The sequence below is a fragment of the Cebus imitator genome, unplaced genomic scaffold, assembly GCF_001604975.1.
Source record: "Cebus imitator isolate Cc_AM_T3 unplaced genomic scaffold, Cebus_imitator-1.0 Scaffold216, whole genome shotgun sequence".
NCBI lineage: Eukaryota > Metazoa > Chordata > Mammalia > Primates > Cebidae > Cebus > Cebus imitator.
This window is the reverse complement of record NW_016107531.1, coordinates 2,710,865-2,717,124: the sequence shown is the minus strand read 5'-3', so window position 1 is coordinate 2,717,124 and position 6,260 is coordinate 2,710,865.

The window sequence follows — 6,260 nt, the reverse complement described above, 5'->3', positions numbered from 1 at the left end:
GAGTTCAAGCGATTCTCCTGCCTTAACCTCCTGAGTAGCTAGGATTACAGGCATGTGCCACCACGCCTGGCTAATTTTGTTTGTTTGTTTGTTTTTGAGACGGAGTTTCACTCTTGTCACCCAGGCTGGAGTGCAGTGGTGTGATCTCGCCTCACTGCAACCTCTGCCTCCTGGGTTCAAGCAATTCTCCTCCCTCAGCCTCCCCAGTAGCTGGGATTACAGGCGCCCAGCACCACACCTTTCTAATTTTTTTGTATTTTTAGTAGAGACGGGGTTTCACCATGTTGGCCTGGCTGGTCTCGAACTCCTGACTGCCCACCTTGGCCTCCCAAAGTGCTGGGATTGCAGGTGTGAGCCACTGTGCCCGGCCAAGTTAGTTGTTCTTGTCTGGGCTCAGCTGGAGCAATTGGGCTCTGATCCACAGGTTCCACCCTCTTCCTGGCACCAGCATCAGCAGGGGCACCTCCTTCTCAGGTAGATGGTGGAGGCGCCAGAGAGCACATGGAAACACCCAAGGCCTCCTGAGGCCTAAGCCCTAAACTGGCTCTCCTCTGTTCTTCTTCATTCTGTTGCCAAGGCAAGTCAGACCCCAAGTTTAAAGTGAAATGTGGAAACAATTCTTAATTCTTAAGTGAGAGACATGGCAAAGTCAGGTGGCAAGAATGTGGCTACCCGGAGAGGTGAAAAACTGGGCCCACAAATGCAGTCTACCACAGGTAGGTTTCCACTATTGTACCCATTTTACAGATGAGGAAAATGAGGCCCTGGGAGGGCAAGCTGCTCACGCAGGGTCACAGGGACACCATGGAGCTGGGATTCAGAGGTAGGCCTTTGTGCTTCCTGAGTCTGTGGTCCTAGTGACCCCTTTTCCATCCGCGCTTGAGCCCAGCCTGACTAGGGAGTTTGTCAGAAACCAGCCCATTTGGAACCTAGATACATGGCCTGGTCCTACCAGCTGAGGCTCCAAGTGCCCCTGGTATCCCACCCCACCCTATCTCCAATTCTTTTTTTTTTTTTTTTTTTTTTTTCTTTTTTTTTTTTTTTTTTTTTCTTTTTTTTTTTTTTTTTTTTTCTTTTTGAAATGGAGTTTCACTGTCACTCAAGATGATGTGCTGTGGCCGGATCGTGGCTCACTGCATCCTCCACCCCCTGGGTTCAAGTGATTCTCATGCCTCAGCCTCCTGAATAGTTGGGATTACAAGCACCTGCCACCATATCCGCTAATTTTTGTGTTTTTAGTAGACACAGGTTTCACCATGTTGGCCAGGCTGGTCTCAAACTCCTGGCCTCAGGTGATCTGCCCGCCTCGGCCTCCCAAAGTGCTGGGATTACAGGTGTGAGCCATTGTGCCTGGCCCCCATTCTCATTAGACCAGAAATGGACACTCCCTTGTCCAGTTTTCACTCTGTCCTCTGAGGGGGGACCTGGTGTCCCCAGCTGGTGAAGGGTGGGGCAGGATGCAAACCAAGCCCCTCCAAACTTCCCCAGTGCCCCCACCCCACAGGCAGAACAGAAGAAGCCTTGCTCCTAGCTTAGCCCTGACCAGAGCTGCCAACCTGAGACTCTTGCCAGCCCTCTTCCCACCTTTCCAGCCTGCCGTGGGACCGTGGCAACTGCCTGATAGAGGAATGGTCTGCTGCCTGGGTTTTCTCCCTCTCAGCCTCCTCTGGGGGCACATCTGGGGCATGTGTTACCCTCAGTGCGCTGGCCCCTCCCCTGAGGTCTCCAGGAGCCTGGCCAGTGGAATCTGTGCCCAGGAACACGTGGCTGTGTGATCCTCAGGGAGTCATAGACTCTCCCTACCTGACTCCTTTTAAAGTTTTTTATTCTCGATTACCCAAGTAATACATGTTCATTGCAGGAAAATTAGAAAATACAGAAAAGCATAAAGAAAAAAAAATCAAGTGTAACCAGTTTAGAGGCATCTCCACTCACTAGGGGTATAAACATGAAATGGTTTTATTTTTCCCAATAACTGCCACACTCTGCTCTCTGTAAACCACCCTCTCTCCTTCCTGCTGGGTGGTGAGTCCATAAATGACATCTCAGTCCAATTCCATAATTTTCCACTTTGGGTTATTAATACTGGCTCATTCTAGCGTTGGAGACTCAGTCCCATGTATTTTAAAACTCCAACCCCACCTGCTATTCAAAGAGGTCCTCCTGTCCCCTTGACCTTCCCACCCTCTTGCTCTGGGGACAGGCTGGTCCACAGTCCAACAGCCTAGGAGGGGATCCCCCCTTTCTCCCCACTCCATCCTGAAACGTCTGGCTCTGGCATTGGGAAGACAGGGCTGGTGCAGCCTCTTTGGGGGGTTCTGGCTGCTGATGCAACTTGCAACTTGTCCCTGGGTGGACAGCCATTCCACAGGGTCCCCCTGGTGAGCCAGGGACTCCCCTGGCCTCCCTCCGAGGCCTTGCTGGCCCCCTCGTGGTTCAGCCACACCTCATGGCCAGCTCCCAGCTGCAGCCTCCTATGGAGTTCTGTGTGTGGCCCCTTCTCCCCAGGCTTCGGGATCCCCGGCAAGTCCATGGCCCTAAAACTGCCCTGCCTTGGTGGTTCTTAGCTATTGGGTCTGGGGGCATCTGCTGCAGCCAGGCACAGAGCCTGGCACCTGGGCAAGCCCCATCCTCTCAGCCGTAAGCCCTTTTCCTGGGCTCAGTGGGGGCAGGGAGGCCAGGCCAGTCGTCAAGCGCTTGGCGGGGAAAACTGGTCTCCCTTTCTTGTGGGCACCTGGGCCATAGGGGAGACACCTTTGGACTTGGGGAGGAAGAAGCCAAACTCTCTACCTCCAAGTGGAGGAGACGGGAGAGAAGAGCCGTGCCTTTCTCTCACTCTTCTGTTGCCTGAGTCTAAAGAAGGGGCTACAGGCGGTTCTGGGGTCTCTGATGCTGCCATCTCACAGGGGGCCTCTTCTGGTGCCCTGGACCAAGTCCTTTTGCTTGGCAGAGTTCATCTAGAGGGTGACCACCCAGCACTGAGTGGTGGTCCTCCTCGGTCTCCAGAACCTTCTTCCCATCCCTGGGGTGAATCCTTGACAGTCAGTCCAGCGAATCCGCTGTGCCGCTGTCCCCCACCCTCCAGGCAGATTAGATCAGAGATGAACACCAGACCCCAGGTGGGCCTGGGACAAGAGGTCTCTGCAGGGGCCGGGACCAAAGCTGCAGACCTTTGGAGTAGGGCCTTTGTGTCTCCCCCAGAGCCGGACCTCAGAAAGCATAGGGGGAAGAGGGAGGGAGCCAGTTCTGAGGCTGTCTAGCTTGCAGTTCCTGTTTCTCAGGGGTGACTTGATATCCCCATGTCCTTGGGAAAAACATCTCCCTTGTCCCAGGTCAGTTACAGAGAGTCCTAACCAGTACCCAAATGCACGTGAGAGTCTATGCGCAATGTTTTATTACATGTGATTAAAACGAGATCATAGTTCCCACATTTCCCCAGTGGTTTGTTGATGTTAATAAAAATCCTGTGAAAAATGGTTCTATACTCGAGTAAGTTTGGAAAACATTGGTTGACTGAAATAAGTCAGATTTCATTACCACAGGACTTCCCAGAGCCTAACATGCCAGTGTGCATTTGTGAGTCTGTGTGTTGTATTAGTCTGTTCTCAGGCTGCTAATGAAGACATACCCGACCCTGGGCAATTTATAAAGGAAAGAAGTTTAATGCACTCACAGTTCCACATGGCTGGGGAGGCCTCACAATCACAGCAGAAAACCGAGGAAGAGCAAAGGAGCATCTTACATGGCGGGAGGCAAGAGAGCATGTGCAGGGGAACTCCCTTTTGTAAAACCATCAGATCTCGAGAGACTCATTCACTATCACGAGAACGGCACGGGAAAGATCCACCCCATGATTCAATTACCTCCCACTGGGTCCCTCCCACAACACGTGGGACATGGGAATTATGGGAGCTATAATTTGAGATTTGGGTAGGGACAGAGCCAAACCATTTCACATGTAGCTTCCCAAACTTATCTGATCACGTAGACTCTCTGGGAACAATATTCTGCAGATAACAGCCTAGTGAATGCAAGATAATTGTATTAGACCATGATATGATTGCCATTTTCCTCGTCATCTCTACTAATAATTACCGAATAATTGAATTATCTCCATTCCTCCAGATGAGTAAACTGAGGACCAGATAAGTTAAAAATTTGCTGATGTCACACAGAGAAATGGGACAGAATGGCCTGAATCCTCTCTGAACCCCTAGGTGGTATTACTGGTTTCTGTACTTAACCTTGGACACCTTTTTTTGTTTTTTCTTTTTTGAAACGGAGTCTTGCTCTGTCACCCAGGCTGGAGTGCAGTAGCTGGATCTTGGCTCACTGCAACCTCCTCCCCCTAGGTTCAAGCGATTCTCCTGCCTCAGCCTCCCGAGTAGCTGGGATTACAAGCACCCACCATCATGCCCAGCTATTTTTGTATTTTTGTAGAGACAGGGTTTTATCATGTTGGCCAGGCTGGTCTCGAACTCCTGACCTCAGGTGCCTGCCTCGGCCTCCCAAAGTGTTGGGATTACAGGCGTGGTCTCCGCGCCCCGCCAACCTTGGACGTCTTTTCTCATGTGCCAACAAGTCTTCACAAGTGGCGTGCGGCAGTTCCTCTAATGGCTGTGCCTGACTTCCCGGCCTGGTCCCCCTTGATGGCTCCTTTTTTGGGTTTAACTCCACGGGTGGCATGGCCTGCAGAGCCATTGGCTGCCTGTCGCTACTGCCAGCTTTGTCGAGATGAGTCTGCGTCCCAGTCGCCAGGCCCTTGAGAGGACTTGGCCTTTCTGGGAAACGCCTGACTTGAAAGTTCAGATCCAGGGGACCCCTGCCCTTTCCAGGCTGGGGCTCCCTGGGGATGGGTGCTCACCACGGTTACTTGGTCGTCCAGCCCCCTCCTGCACTTTCCCAAGAGCCCGTAGGGGCCAGCGCGGAGGACTAGTCACACCCACAAGCCACCCTGGGCTCGCTCCTGGCCACCGCAGATTGGATCAGAGGCAGGCACGTGACACAGTTCGGGTTTGGAGTTGGGCTTACGGAACGCCCCCAGACAGATCCCGAGGTGGCCGAGTTGGCGCATGCGCACAGAGGAGCAGAAGCAGCCAGGGTGCAGAGGGCAGAAAGAGGGGAAGAGAGAGGGACGGCGACAGAGACTGAGAGAGGCAGAGAGAGACGGAGACAGAGAAAAGATGCGGCTGCCGGGGCTCCCCACGGCTCTCAGATCCGCTTCCAGTCCCTTACCAGGCCTGGATGCGCGTCCCATCTTTAGGTTCCAGAAGATTCCCCTTTATGCTTCCAGTGAATTCTTTACTTTCCCTGACTCTAGCATGTATGTGCTTCTCTTAATTGCACTCCAAGGGTCTGCTCAGGTCCTCTCTTGCAGGGCCACATCAGTTTCTCAACCACCCCTTGCTCCCTTGAAATCCCAAAGGACTGAGGGCTTTTGGTGACAGCATGGATTCACTGTAGAGGGCCGGGGTGGGAGGAAACCTCGGTCCTGCGGCAATGCGATGGGTGGCGTTCTCGCTGGGGCTCCGCCTCAGGCCCTACTGACCACGGTTTGGGAACAGTCCCGCACTGGAGGGCCTTCGCGGATTTGCAGACCCGGGAGATGGTGGACCTTCCAGGTTTCACATCACAGCCACAGCTGCCACCTCGCCGTGGGCTCAGCTCTGCACCTCCCAGCTGTGTAGCAGCCAACACCCTGGAGGAAGCGGAGGTCAGTAGAAGAGGTTTTGGGTTTTGCATTTTTTGTTTGTTTGTTTTTAAATGAAATAAATGAAACAAATCCTTGCTCTGTTGCTTAGGCTGGAGCGTAGTGGTGTGATCACAGCTCACTGCAGCCTTGACCTCCTGGTCTCAAGTGATCCTCCCACCTCAGCCCCACAAGTAGCTGGGACTATAGGTGCACGCCACCACACCCAGCTAATTATGTTATTTTTTGTAGAGACTGGGGTCTCACTGTACGATCCAAGCTGATCTTGAATGCCTAGGCTCAGGTAATCCTCTCACTTCGGCCTCCCCAAGTGCTGGGCTTACAGGCATGAGCACCACACTCAGCAGTTGAAGAGGTTTTGATGAGGCTTTGCTTAGAAAGGCATGGGCAGGCTCAGAGGAGACCATCATGGATGGTCAGCTGCCAACAGTGGGAAGTGACATTTCCCCTCTAGGCTGAGGGACATGGGAAAAGAGCAGAGAGCTGTCCCTTAGCAGTAGCTAAAGGGAAGGGTTTCCCTGGTGGGTCTTGTGTTTCTTGCAGAGGAATG